Below are 13,786 nucleotides of genomic sequence, written 5' to 3'. Positions count from 1 at the left end.
CCACTGCTGAAGCCGCCAATAAACTCCATTAATTTGTTATTCTCTTTTAAATATGATTTCCTGTGTTGAGTAATTGCAGAAGAAGTGAGATGATCTATCTCTTGGAAGACACGATAAATATTGAACCCATCATCACTGAAAATACGCGACACGAACTCGTCCTGTGAGTAGGCAAAAATTGCTTGTGCAATGGAGAAATGAGATTCATTGCTTCGTGTGGAATAACTTCAGAGCACAGAAAACTACTTTTTCTGCACAGTTTCGTTAGTACAAACAACAGAGACCAGATTATTTTTGCCTGAACGAGAATTACTGTTTTACTGATTTCCGGTATGCGATGGAGCGTGCACACTGAGCAGCAGTGGGAGCGAGCCTGTCAAGAAGTTGACAGTGAAGTATGTCAGTAGGCGACTGAGTACGAGTTAGCGGAAACCAGTTGCTATAAGGCATGTTGGTTATTGCTCCTTGTGGACCAGGCGCTGAACTCTGAAGAATCTGTTCACATTCATGCCAAACAGACGATTCGGAAATTTGCAAACATATTTTTGCCTGTGTGTATACTCATGGGTGATTTAGAACCACCAGCCAAAATCGTATAATACTCTCTTTCTGCCTGGCGAAGGCTGCAACGCGTCGTGTAGCGGACTCTTTGAGACACTGCCCGCCACTGACGGGACTGAAACTCTGTAGACGTAAGCCTTCTCTTTTATACATAAGGAAAACGTCTCGTTTGTGGTCTATATGCCTCAACACACCGAGAAGCACATTCCTGAGTTTCACTGTTTATATTTCGGTAGTAGCAATGTTTGATGAGGAAAACTGCATTACTGCTAGTATCAGTCACTTAATATAATAGTCTGACGATACGTAAGCTTTGTTACAGCATTCAGTGATTATAATACGTCCCAAGCGGTGAAAAGAAGCGAAAGCGACTCAGGTGGGTAACCAGCGTAGGGATAACAATGGGAAGGTAGCAGTTCTGAGATTGCGATCCAATGCTTTCAAGAAAAAAAAAAAAAGTCTCATACTGTGACTCGGAAGTCAAGTTCGCACTAAATCCGCCGGAAAATACATTGTTACATACATCGTAATGGAAGTGTCACTTAACTCCTGAATGTCAAACAGCGTCAATGACCCTCTGATGTAATTTTGTGCGCAAGGACGCTATCTTGCCAAGCGCGCGAGAACCGTTAACATTCTTGACGTAACGGACTACGAGTGTGCTCTTCGTTATTAGACGCGCAGCGCTATTCCATAAACTAGCAATGTCAACTGTTCATATAGTATTACATCTGTTCAGGTTAAATAACGATTAAATAAATAAATAAAATAAATATTAAATGTAACTTTACGTTGGTTAGCATATTCGTCACGGATAGACATGTTGTATAAATGTTATGTGCTGCTGAAGTCAGCCGTTACTAAAATTCTGACTCACTGCCAAGGCAAAAGTATGATCAGAATTCATTGAAAATTTGTAGAGGGAATTAATTGTTGTCAGAATATACGCCATGTTTCGTTTAAAAGATACGTCGACTTTTATTAATTTTACGACATATGATTTCCTATTTCTACGTACTACGACGCCCTACAGCTCACCGGAATCGATGAGCATTGGTTCGCTAGTGTGAACCTACAGCCACGGTCACATTTCTACATCTAATCTGCAGCTACATCGATACTCCGCAAATCACTCCTAACTGCCTGGCAGAGGATTCATCGAACCACCTTCACAACAATTCTCTAACATTCCAGTCTCGTACAGCGTGCGGAAAAAAACGAACAGCTATATCTACCCGTGCGAGTTGTAATTTCCCTTATTTTATCGTGGTGATCGTTTCTCCTTATGATGGTCGGTGTCAACAAAATATTTTCGCATTCGGAGGAGAACGTTGGTGATTGAAATTTCGTGAGAAGATTCCGCCGCAACGAAAAACGCCTTTGTTTTTATGATGTCCACCCCAGATCCTATATCATTTCAGTAACACCTTCTCCTCTATTTCGCGATAATGCATAACGTGCTGCCTTTCTTTGAACTTTCTACATGTACTCCGTCGATCGTAGCCGGTAAGGATCCCACACGGTGCAGCGGTATTCTAAAAGAGAACGGACAAGCGCAGTGTAGGCAGTCTCTTCAGTAGATCTGTTACATTTTCTAACTGTCCTGCCTATAAAACGCAGTCTTTGGTTAGCCTTCTCCACAACATTTTCTGCAAACAACCTAAGACGGCTGCTCAGTTTGTCTCCCAAATCGTTTATATAGATAAGGAACAGCAAAGGGCATGTAATACTAGTTGAGGAACGCCAGAAATCACTTCTGTTTTATTCGATTACTTTCCGTCAGTTACTAAGAACTGCGACCTCTCTGACAGGAAATCACGAAACCAGTCACATAACTAAGACGATATTCCGAAAGCACACAATTTTGTCGAAGGAAGATTATCATCCTCTACAACACTGTGTCTTGCTAAGTTTTCCAGGTATTTTTTTCTTGACCTATCAACCAGTTTTCATTGAGCGATATGTCGCTGTACTGGGCAAGCTACGGTGATCTACAGAGACGATTCATGAACGGACTTTAGTTTACGTGGTTGTTGGGATACAACATCAACGCCGACGACCACAAGAAGCGAATTTGCAGTAAGCTGCACTACTAATTACGGTATTCTCAACTACAGTTCTAGTGTGCCATTTATGGAGAGCACATACGTACTAACATTTATAAAGTCAGTTAGCAAAGAATATTATTCAGTTTTAATGTTCAAGATGTTGTACATAATCTGAATGCTACAATCTCCACTGGAAAAATGATTACCACTGTCTCTGACACTGAAACGCGAAGGCTTATTACTTTATTTATTTCCATTCTGTTACCTCGTACAATATCATATTTTGGGGGAACTCCTTGCACTCACCAATAATATTTTTAGTCCACAAAAGGACGCTCACACTGCCCTGCAGTGTCAGTTCACGAACTTCTTGTAGGCCGTTGTTCAGGTTCATCGGAATTTTAACCGTGCAACTCCTGTGCGTATATGCCATCATGGGATTTGTCGTTGACAAAACTGACCCATTCAGAAAATACTGCTTCATTAATTCAGTGAACAGCAGACGGAGAAACAATATTAACTTGGATAAAACTCGCTTATTCATTGTACAGGAAAGCGTGCACTATTTATCAAGTTTCATTTTCAATAAACGTCTGGGAGAACAGAAAAATAGTGTGATAAACCCCAAGTATTCAAACAAACTTGAAAGGTTTCCTTGTGGCACTGTTCTTCTGTTCTGTGAAGGAGTTTCTTGAAGTGATTCGTTAAACTATGTACTGAACTGTTCCATGGTCAAGTAACTGTGGCTTACATGGTCCCACAGAATCTATTAAATAATTTAGAAAAAGGATATTGCGTGTGGGTGCCAATTTATTTTCCAGCATATCTTATGAACAACTAGTACAATGTCACAAACCTTAGTACAAACATGATTTACTTTCTGAAAAAAGTACTGTACAGATGGATGACTCCTAGCAGTAAAAAGATCAAGGTGGTAGCTGAAAGGAAGAAACATGCGGCAGGCTACTTAGAATAGCGCTGGAACTCCTGCACCGATATCAGGCAAATTTTATACACAAACATCTCATTAAGTGAAGAAAATATTGTTGGAATAGAGCACCTCTGGTGTATTCCAATTAATTAATGATATCCAGGAACTTTCTAACATCGATAGTAATAGTTGCTACATTTTTAAAGTTTAGTAGTGCTACGTGTGATTACAAGCACGTCACAGGAATGGGCTAACTCGTAATTCGTCTCTGTGAGCTGGTTTCTCAATTTAGATAATGACAGGGTAGTGCATTGTTTTGCTGAATATTGAAATACCCGGTGAGTAGCAGGAGGCGAGAAAATGGATTCACGTAATCTGCCATCTCAGTTCATCTCTAATAAGTATTCCCAAAATTCTTACAGCCTCACTTGTATTATGCCAGTAAATTGCATCCTTTGCCTGATGGGCTCTTCTGTAGAGCAGTATCTTGATATAATAGTAAATCATCTTTTTCCGACAACATAGTTCCAGTTACCTTATACAATGCTGAAAACGTACCGTGGGTATTTGTCTGATCTCTAAGCTCTAAAATGTGATATTAGGAAAGACATTCACTTAGAACGGTAGTATCTATATTGCGCATATTTGTCTCGTATTTTGTCTTGTACCAATTGATGAGCGATATCCAGCACCGTCTGAAAATTAAAGATTCGACAGTCTTAATGGCAGTAGATGAAATTTTGCGGGTTCCGTAGTTATATGATGAAATACGTTAGTTAATCGAAGGGGCGTTCAAAAAAATACGAGCCAGGGGCATAATTGCAGAAACCAGTACCTGTATGTAAGAAATGTTGACCCTGGCTGTTGAGACACTTGTCCCACTGTGACACAAGGCGGTGAATGGCTGTCTCATAAAATCCCCGGGGCTGCGATGTGAACCAGTTCCGCACGTGCAGCTGGATGTCGTCGTCCACACGAGTGCAGGAAAGACTACGCTGACGTTCCTCTTTGACCAAGATGGCCCCCTTCTGACTCGCTTCCTGCAGCACGGGACAACAGTGAATGCCTAGCGTTACTCGCAAACCTTGACCACCCTTAGCCAAGCCATCAAATCAAAACGACCAGGCAATATCACCCGTGGGGTCATTCTGCTCCACAGCAGTGCAAAGCCTCATATGTCCAACACAGTCGTGGCACTCTTGCACCAATTCAAATGGGAGGTTCTTGGCCACTCTCCATTCAGTCCGGACCGCTCTCCCTGTCATTAGGCCATTTTTTGTCCCCTTAAAAAGGCTCTGAGGGGCAAATGATTCACCTCGGACGACGACGTCCAGCTGTACGTGCGGAACTGGTTAACATCGCAGCCCCTGGAATTTTATGAGACAGCCATTCACTGCCTTGTGTCACAGTCGGACAAGTGTCTCAACAGACAGGGTCAATACTTCTAGCATACAGGTACTGGTTTCTGTAATTGTGCCTCTGGCTCGTTTCTTTTTTAACGCCCCTCATAGCTACCAAGTACTAAATAAACGACATGTTGTTAAAATGTTGTATTATTGTTGTTGTCGGTTTAGAACATCTTGTTTATCTTCAGATGATTACAGTGCACTTGTATGACGAACTATTAATCAGTTATTGAGTGTTTGCAGTTCCATGATGCACTTCAGGGAATAATAATTTTGAACTGAGAAATGGTAAACTAAATTTAAAATCAAGACCTTGAGTGTGGCCCATGGACTTGCAAGAAAATATCCCATCTGTTTTCCGAAAGAAGTATTTGCCACATAGCAGGAAATATATCGTTCAATGACTCATCACTACATGTGATTTTAGTATTTTTAGTTGCTTAGGTACATCTCCCATACATAATTTGAGCCGTTTTTTCGTAGCTAATGTGTAATGAACGAACCGGTTTACAGGCTAGTATTTTTTAAATAAAAATTCTTCTATGGAATAAGAGGAGTTGTCCACAGGAAATGCTTGTAGTTTAGGATCAACCCTTGCTTTGCTGCCTGTTGGACGTGATCAGAGTTCTGTTGTTGCGTATTGAATACCTTTCTGAGCTTTGACAATGGGTAAAAAGGTCATTTTTTCCTATAGCTTTGTGGGTACAGACATGGTTGTTCTTCTCAAATAGTGATGGATTATTTATGATGGATTTCATTAGCAAACATGTATATTTTGAAGGTGTTGATAAGATGCCCAACTCCTTAAGAAGTCCCTACAAGACTACATTGGACATCACATATTGTTCTTTCTGTTCGGTTTAGCGCAATCAGTAGTTTCTTTCTAAGTGAGGAGTTACCTCAGAAAATTACGTTATCGGTCCAATTACGAGCGTACGAATTTTACGAGATGTGGGTATTAGCACTTGAACTCTGAAAAGCCTGATTTCTCATCAACAGCACTCGTTTTAACATTCATTGACACCACACAGAAACGCTAAGAATTAAAAGTATACGTTGTTTGTGTTAGGCGTCAGCTGTAGGTCCGAAGAGACGACACTATTCAGATTGCTACTTCTATCCCATATCTCCTCTTCCTGTAGTATTCGCTCCACGCCAGATGTTGCTAACTTCTTTAACCTTTAATGAAACCAGTTCTAAGTTTTTACCTTCGCTGTCATCTCTGATCGCACTCACTCACAGGTTTACGAATGTTAAGTTCTCTATTCTTGGACACATTTCTAAATTTGCTCCCCCCGTCGGAGGTTCGAGTACTCCCTCGGGCATGGATGTGTATGTCGTCCTTAGCGTAAGTTAGTTTAAGTTAGATTAAGTACTGTGTAAGCTTAGGGACCGATGAACTCAGCAGTTTCGTCCCATAAGATCTTACCACAAATTTCCATTTTTTTCTCTAAATTTGCTCACAATTCATCTATCACAACGATCTCTAAGTTCATCAATTTGAGATATCAATGTTTGCGTCTTCTAGCAGCAGTGAATCCCTCCTCACTCGTCTTCATTCGCTGGTACTTGGTTTTCGCACATGTATACTATAATGCATACCTATTGCCGTCTGAGCCATGCGCGTCACAGCTGACGTTCACATGACGTGGCGGGACTTCGCACACGACGCTGGGCGTTTCGACAACCTTTGCTTATCGTGGGTGCGGCTGACGTGATAGTGTATGCGAGTATCTCCGTTGACTGACATTCCTGTGTTAATGGGTGAAGAGCCTGTCGAACATATCGATAACGTCATGTTGAACGAAAGCAGACGAACCGCAGTTAACTTACAGAAGACGTGTGGCCGCATGATGCCGTAGGGATTTCGTATTTGTCGCAGAGGGTACAGCGGTCGCCATGCGACAAAGGGATGTGGCTCAGTAGGAATCAGCGCGGCTGCAGAGTTATCAGTCTGTTCCATTTCCGTTGAGCCTCTTGTAATGGCACGTATGTCAGTAAGCGATTGCATCCGTTTCTGTTTTTACCGTCGTGTATACTACAGTGATGAAAATTCTTTCATTTTATGTGCATGGTGCAAAAAACCTAATGTTTTAAGCATTTCCTTACAGATTTCGTTATTGTAATTATTTTATATCATAATAATGAATTGCTTGTTATTGTCAACTAAAGAAATACACGTATGTGAAAAAGTAATCTAAAAAACAATTATGAATGTTAAAAGTAAAACAACAACTTAAAACATATAACAAATATAATTAAGATAAATAATAATACAGTAATGAACGTTTAGATATTTAAATTGTGTATGTTGAAAATATTCCGATAGCATATTGTGTATAGCTTATGTTCCAAAAACGGTATTTCAGGATCCCGCTTTATTACACTGGGATGTATGTGGCTTGAAAGCTTCCTTAATTTTTCAAAATTAATTAATCGTGGTGGGGTATTGTGCAAAATTTGAAATTCATTTCAAGTTGTATCGAGCGTATGGACGTGTACGGCTATGGAGACAACATAATGAATCCAGGGACGCTGCAAGTCATCAGGGGACTCTTCAAGCAGGTGGAGTCTTTTTAATGATGTGGGGCGTGTGCAGTTGGAGCGATAAGGGATCCCTAATGCGTCTAGATACGACTCTGACAGGTGACACGTACGTAAGCATCTTTTCTGATCACCAGCATCCATTCATGTCCATTGTGCATTCCGAGGGACTTGGGCAATTCCAGCAGGACAATGCGACACCCAGCACGTCCAGAATTGCTACAGAGTGGCTCCAGGAGCACTCCTCTGAGTTTAAACACTTCCTCTGGCCATTAAATTCCCCAGACATCAACATTATTGAACATATCTGAGATGCCTTGCATCACTGTTCAGAAGAGATCTCCACCCTTCCCTTAGTGATTTGTGAACAGCCCTGTGGGATTGATGCTGTCAGTTCTCTCCAGCACTACTTCAGGCGTTAGTCGAGTCACTGCTACGTCGTGTTGCAGCACTTCTGCGTACTCGCGGGGGCCCCACACGGTATTAGGCAGATGTAACAGTTTCTGTAGCTCCTCAGTGTATGTACAATGTGAAATAATACTCGTGGTTCCTGACAAGAATGCCCATCGACCATTGTTACAACCGGTCTCACGTGGACTCGAATGCAACCCTCGTCGAGAACAATTCTTCGACGTTAATTCTCGTCCTCTTTTCACGTCACGGTTGTTAGAGGCTCTGATTGCACTAAGTGAGGGTTCCGCACCATGCTGAATTCTCCGAATCAGAGAATGCATGCAGTTCTTTTATCAGAATCATTTTTGCGTTATAATGTACGTTATCAGCGGAATAAAGTTCGCTTCAGGCATTTTCATAACAACGTTAATGTTCTTCACACAGCGTTGAGAGTTGTAAAACGTCCTGGAAAGCGTCATTTACCACGGTTACCATATAGGTGATACCAATGGCGATTCACATTCAGTACTTATAAATCTCGAAATCAACAAATCGTAATTTCAGATTAATAACTGGTGTCGATGGAAGTTCAATTTCAACGAATTTCTGTTTAATCTTAGCTTAATATTAGCTTTAATAACTTTAAATATCCACCTGTACACCTCGTATGTTAGCTTGCGAAGTGTATCGGAGGCAACTACTGGCTTTATCACTCGTGAATACCGCGTGGGGAGAACGACCGTTGGCGAGCTCTTGGGCGAATTCTAATTTCTCTGATTTAACCGCGACGGTCATACTGCGGGGTGTACGGGGGAGTGAGTAATATGTTGCCTGTTCTTCTTGGAATTAAAACAGCAATCTTTTCCGTGCTCTGCAACGCTTCTCGTATGGCCTCTGCCCCCGGACTCTGATCAGCGTTTCCGCAATGCTCCAGCACTTATCAAACTAACCCGTGATGAAATGTCTCGCTCTTATCTTTCCCTGCACCTTACCCATTAATCGAATTTGGTAGGAGCCAAATACAAACGAGCAATGCTCAGGAATCGACCGGACCGTTGTTTTCTAAGCCATTTCTGACGTGGATAAAGTACATTTTCTTACGTGTCTTTCAATAATTCTAGAGGGTGTTTTTGTGCTGTCATTGCAACTACAAAAATGCGTGATTTTTTTCACCACACGCGTTTAGCTTTATTGAGGTAAAGCATCATCAGTGATCAGTAATTAAGTTATTTACACTCTGATTTGGTTTTAGATTAAAAAACAGTTTGTAAAGAATATGTTGGGTTTTACTTATCGAAAAACAGTTCGTTAAGAATATGTTGATTTGTGCCGTAAGTACCGTAAGTCGAACTGTTTTTCGGTCTAAAAGCAATTCAAAATATAAATAACTTAATTACATACCACTGATGATGCTTTACGTCAATAAAGCGAAACGCATCTGGTGAAAAAAATCACGCATTTTTGGAGTTTCAACGACAGAACAAAAATACCTTCAAGAATTGTAAGGCAACTACGGACATATGGCCACACCAGTGAAGAATTTCTTTCAATGAATCTCAGATTGGGATCTGCTCTTCTTGCGCTTTACGTGATATTTCTAATTTAGGCCTCTTGGGACGGTTACCACTAGGCGCTTTACGATTGCTACTATCTATTGTGAGTTATCACTAATTGTGTCTGGCCTGGTGGCCTAGTGAGCTGGCACGATAGCTCAGTGCGTTCCGTCAAAGGACTAGCCACCTTCTGTGGGGAAAAAAAAACTGAGTGATATTAACTTCAATAGGATCTGAAAAAAAAGTGAAGTGACATCCACGCAAAACCACTAACGGAAAAACGACGAAACAAGAGAACGAAAGAATGAAGACAAAAGAAAAGAAAGAAAAAAAGTCAACATGGCGCAGGATCTAATCCCGGTCTAAACAGGAAAATTTTCTGTCCGATTTTAATCTAGCCTTCACCGCTCAACGACGTGAAGTTTCGCTGTGAATGACACGTGGGCCGGATTCCACTTTAAACCATGGGTCTTTTCCTGGTTGGTGGATTAGGGATACGCATTGCCGATGTGACGTCAGATACAAAGACTAACACTCGGGTATTGAGCAACACGAAATAATAATAATAATTATTATTGTTATCACTAATAGTGTAACAGAAAAATCAGTCTCTCCGCTTATGTGTGCGTAACACTTTTCAAAAATTTACGATGAAGCTCAACTGTCGGTCCTTGAAACAAGCTTTGGTCCTCTACAGATGTCCCAGCATTTGACTCCAGCTCTCTGGCATTGCGACTTTCCACTACACAACAACCTGATCCGCGAACAGTGTCACGGATTTTCCAGTGTTGCCTTCCCCGAACGGAGTGTCGTAATTAATTGTGAGAGTTCTGACCCGAGTAAATATTCATCTCATGGCTGTCACGTATCTTTATCAGTTTCTACACCGTATATGCGATAACGAGTGAATATGGAAACATATTTTGAATCGTGATTACTTAATTGCTTTCAAGCTTTTGCTTTTACATTTGATATGTTCATCAATTCATTTGTACTTTGCTCTAATTGTTTGAAGCCTATGGCCATTCATTAATGTAATTGTGTCCGCCTCGATAGCTGAATGATCGTCGGCACGGTAGCTCAGCGTGTTCGGTCAGAGGGTTTAGCTACCTTCTGTAATAAAAACACTGAGTGAACGGATCAACGAACAACCAGAACGAGTGTCATAGGACGTCCGCAACGAACAATATAGAACAAAACGCGATTAAAAAAAAAAAAAAAAGAAAAACGTCAGCGTGACGGATTGCCGTCGTACGGGCCCGGGTTCGACTCCCGGCTGGCTCGGAGATTTTCTCTGCTCAGGGACTGGGTGTTGTGTAGTCTTCATCATCATTTCATCCCCATCCGGCTCGCAGGTCGCCCATTGTGGCGTCGAATCTAATAAGACCTGCACCAAGGCGCCGGACCTGCCCCACAAGGGGCCTCCCGGCCAATGACGCCAAACGCTTATTTCCAATGTAATTTTAAAAGTATGTGACGCCTATTAGTGTGTGTTATACCACTTGAGATAATGAACTTTTAGATAATTACGTATCTGAGTCTTACGTACCTTATTTTGAGCATTAACAATAGTTTGATTATAAGAATGCATCTCTTGTGGATAGCTATTTAATTGCCTGCATTGTCATGTATGACATTCTTTGGTGCGTTGTATTTGTTGAACTGTTACTTTTAATTATAATAGTAATCTTAACATGCCTTAATACATTTGCCGTCCATGAGCGCAAATTCCGTGTATGAGAATGTGTAGTAGATTAAGGAGCTTCAGTCTCTTCGTAAACAACATTGTGTGAGCGTTCATAGAGGTCTACATCGTCAAGGAAAAAATGATACACAGTAAGCACTAACGCTTCGTTAGGAGTCTTAAGTTAGCTCCCCATGCTAGTCTACCATGTGTCAGCATCTTAATCACTCCATAACTACTGCGGCATATATACACTTGAACCTGCTTAATGTATTCATCCTTTGGTCTCCTTCCGTGATTGTTACCCCCACCGCAAACTTCCCTCCACCTTGATGCTCCAGAATGTGTCCTACCAACCGATCGCATCTTTTAGTCAAGTTGCATCATAAATTACTTATCTGTCGACCTATACCCAGTAGCTCCTCATAAGTCATGCCATTTACGCACATGGTCTTTATCATTCTTCTGAAGCACTACCTTCCAAAAGCTAATGCTCCCTTCTGATCTGAACCGCTTATCGGCCACGTCTCAAAAATGGTTCAAATGGCTCTGAGCACTATGGGACTTAACATCTGAGGTCATCAGTCCCCTAGAACTTAGAACTACTTAAACCTAACTAACCTAAGGACATCACACACATCCATGCCCGAGGCAGGATTCGAACCTGCGACCGTAGCGGTCGCGCAGTTCCAGACTGCAGCGCCTAGAACCGCTCGGCCACACCGGCCGGCTGAAAGAGAAGGTAACCATGTCTTATTCTATCACTAACATAACCTACTTATGGTGTACACGACCAGTATAACAGCACCAGTAACATAAAATATAAAAAACCTAGCAAATAACAGCCCAAACAATAACATACAATCGATACGAAACCTGTATCCTGCACAGCAAACATAATACACCGTGGGCGGCCATCTCACATCACTTGTTAACACAGTCTACCGACGCAATCTCTGAGGGTAATTGTTAGATAATGCCAGCTTTAGCAAACACCAGATTACCGTATCTATTAATGCTGCTGGAGACAGTTAGCTACATACATACCATGGACGTACTATATCCACGTGCCTGGCATGCAAGGAACACGATACACTACAACCAATATCCATAATCCACAAGTTCCAGCACCTCGGGTTTTTTTCAGCTCAGCCGGCCCACAATAAATGCCGTGCCGCCGGCCGGAGTGGCCGTGCGGTTCTGGGCGCTACAGTCTGGAACCGAGCGACCGCTACGGTCGCAGGTTCGAATCCTACCTCGGGCATGGATATGTGTGATGTCTTTAGGTTAGTTATGTATAATAAGTTCTAAGTTCTAGGCGACTGATGACCTCAGAAGTTAAGTCGAATAGTTCTCAGAGCCATTTGAACCAAGCCGTGCCCCTGGGTAGGCTCACGTAAACACGCCCGCGTCTCGACATGAGGCCAGAATTCTATCGGCGGCCGACCACCACCGTCAGCGTTCGTGGGACCGCTCACATCCGTCTCTCTCTGCCCTCTGCACTGACTGATAAGCATTTCCTCCGTTAAAGAGTCATGCCGTGCAAGCCAGCAGCGAACCACAGGAAGTAGTGCCAGATAGGAAACTTAGGAAAAATAGTGCCACACTTAATGCACCCACTCCCCACGGACCTCAACAACAGCGAGGTTACTCCTATAGCTTCCGTCAAACATCTTGGAACCGATCACGGAGAATAACCGCAAATTTCGTGAATGGCAGCTGACATGGCAACCTGCGACGAAACGGCGATTAAATCGCCTTCGCCGTGAAATAAAACTAGTTGTCGACCAGCACCGAAATCGGAACTGTGGGGGCAAAGTAGCCACCCTCTGAATTGGTGATAACAGCGTATGGCACATCACCGAACAGTTTCTGGGAAGACGCATCGTATTCCGCCGCTACAAGTCGAGCGTGAGATTGTTTGCGAGCCGGAAGTCAAGGCAAATGCATTGGCGGACGTATTCGCGGAGAATTTCACGTGTATCGACGACGTATCTGATAGCAGTCATAAAATACACTCCTGGAAATGGAAAAAAGAACACATTGACACCGGTGTGTCAGACCCACCATACTTGCTCCGGACACTGCGAGAGGGCTGCACAAGCAATGATCACACGCACGGCACAGCGGACACACCAGGAACCGCGGTGTTGGCCGTCGAATGGCGCTAGCTGCGTAGCATTTGTGCATCGCCGCCGTCAGTGTCAGCCAGTTTGCCGTGGCATACGGAGCTCCATCGCAGTCTTTAACACTGGTAGCATGCCGCGACAGCGTGGACGTGAACCGTATGTGCAGTTGACGGACTTTGAGCGAGGGCGTATAGTGGGCATGCGGGAGGCCGGGTGGACGTACCGCCGAATTGCTCAACACGTGGGGCGTGAGGTCTCCACAGTACATCGATGTTGTCGCCAGTGGTCGGCGGAAGGTGCACGTGCCCGTCGACCTGGGACCGGACCGCAGCGACGCACGGATGCACGCCAAGACCGTAGGATCCTACGCAGTGCCGTAGGGGACCGCACCGCCACTTCCCAGCAAATTAGGGACACTGTTGCTCCTGCGGTATCGGCGAGGACCATTCGCAACCGTCTCCATGAAGCTGGGCTACGGTCCCGCACACCGTTAGGCCGTCTTCCGCTCACGCCCCAACATCGTGCAGCCCGCCTCCA

This window comes from Schistocerca cancellata, chromosome 2 (genome assembly GCF_023864275.1).
Source record: "Schistocerca cancellata isolate TAMUIC-IGC-003103 chromosome 2, iqSchCanc2.1, whole genome shotgun sequence".
NCBI lineage: Eukaryota > Metazoa > Arthropoda > Insecta > Orthoptera > Acrididae > Schistocerca > Schistocerca cancellata.
The sequence above is the reverse complement of the archived record's forward strand: the minus strand, read 5'-3'. Positions refer to the sequence as shown.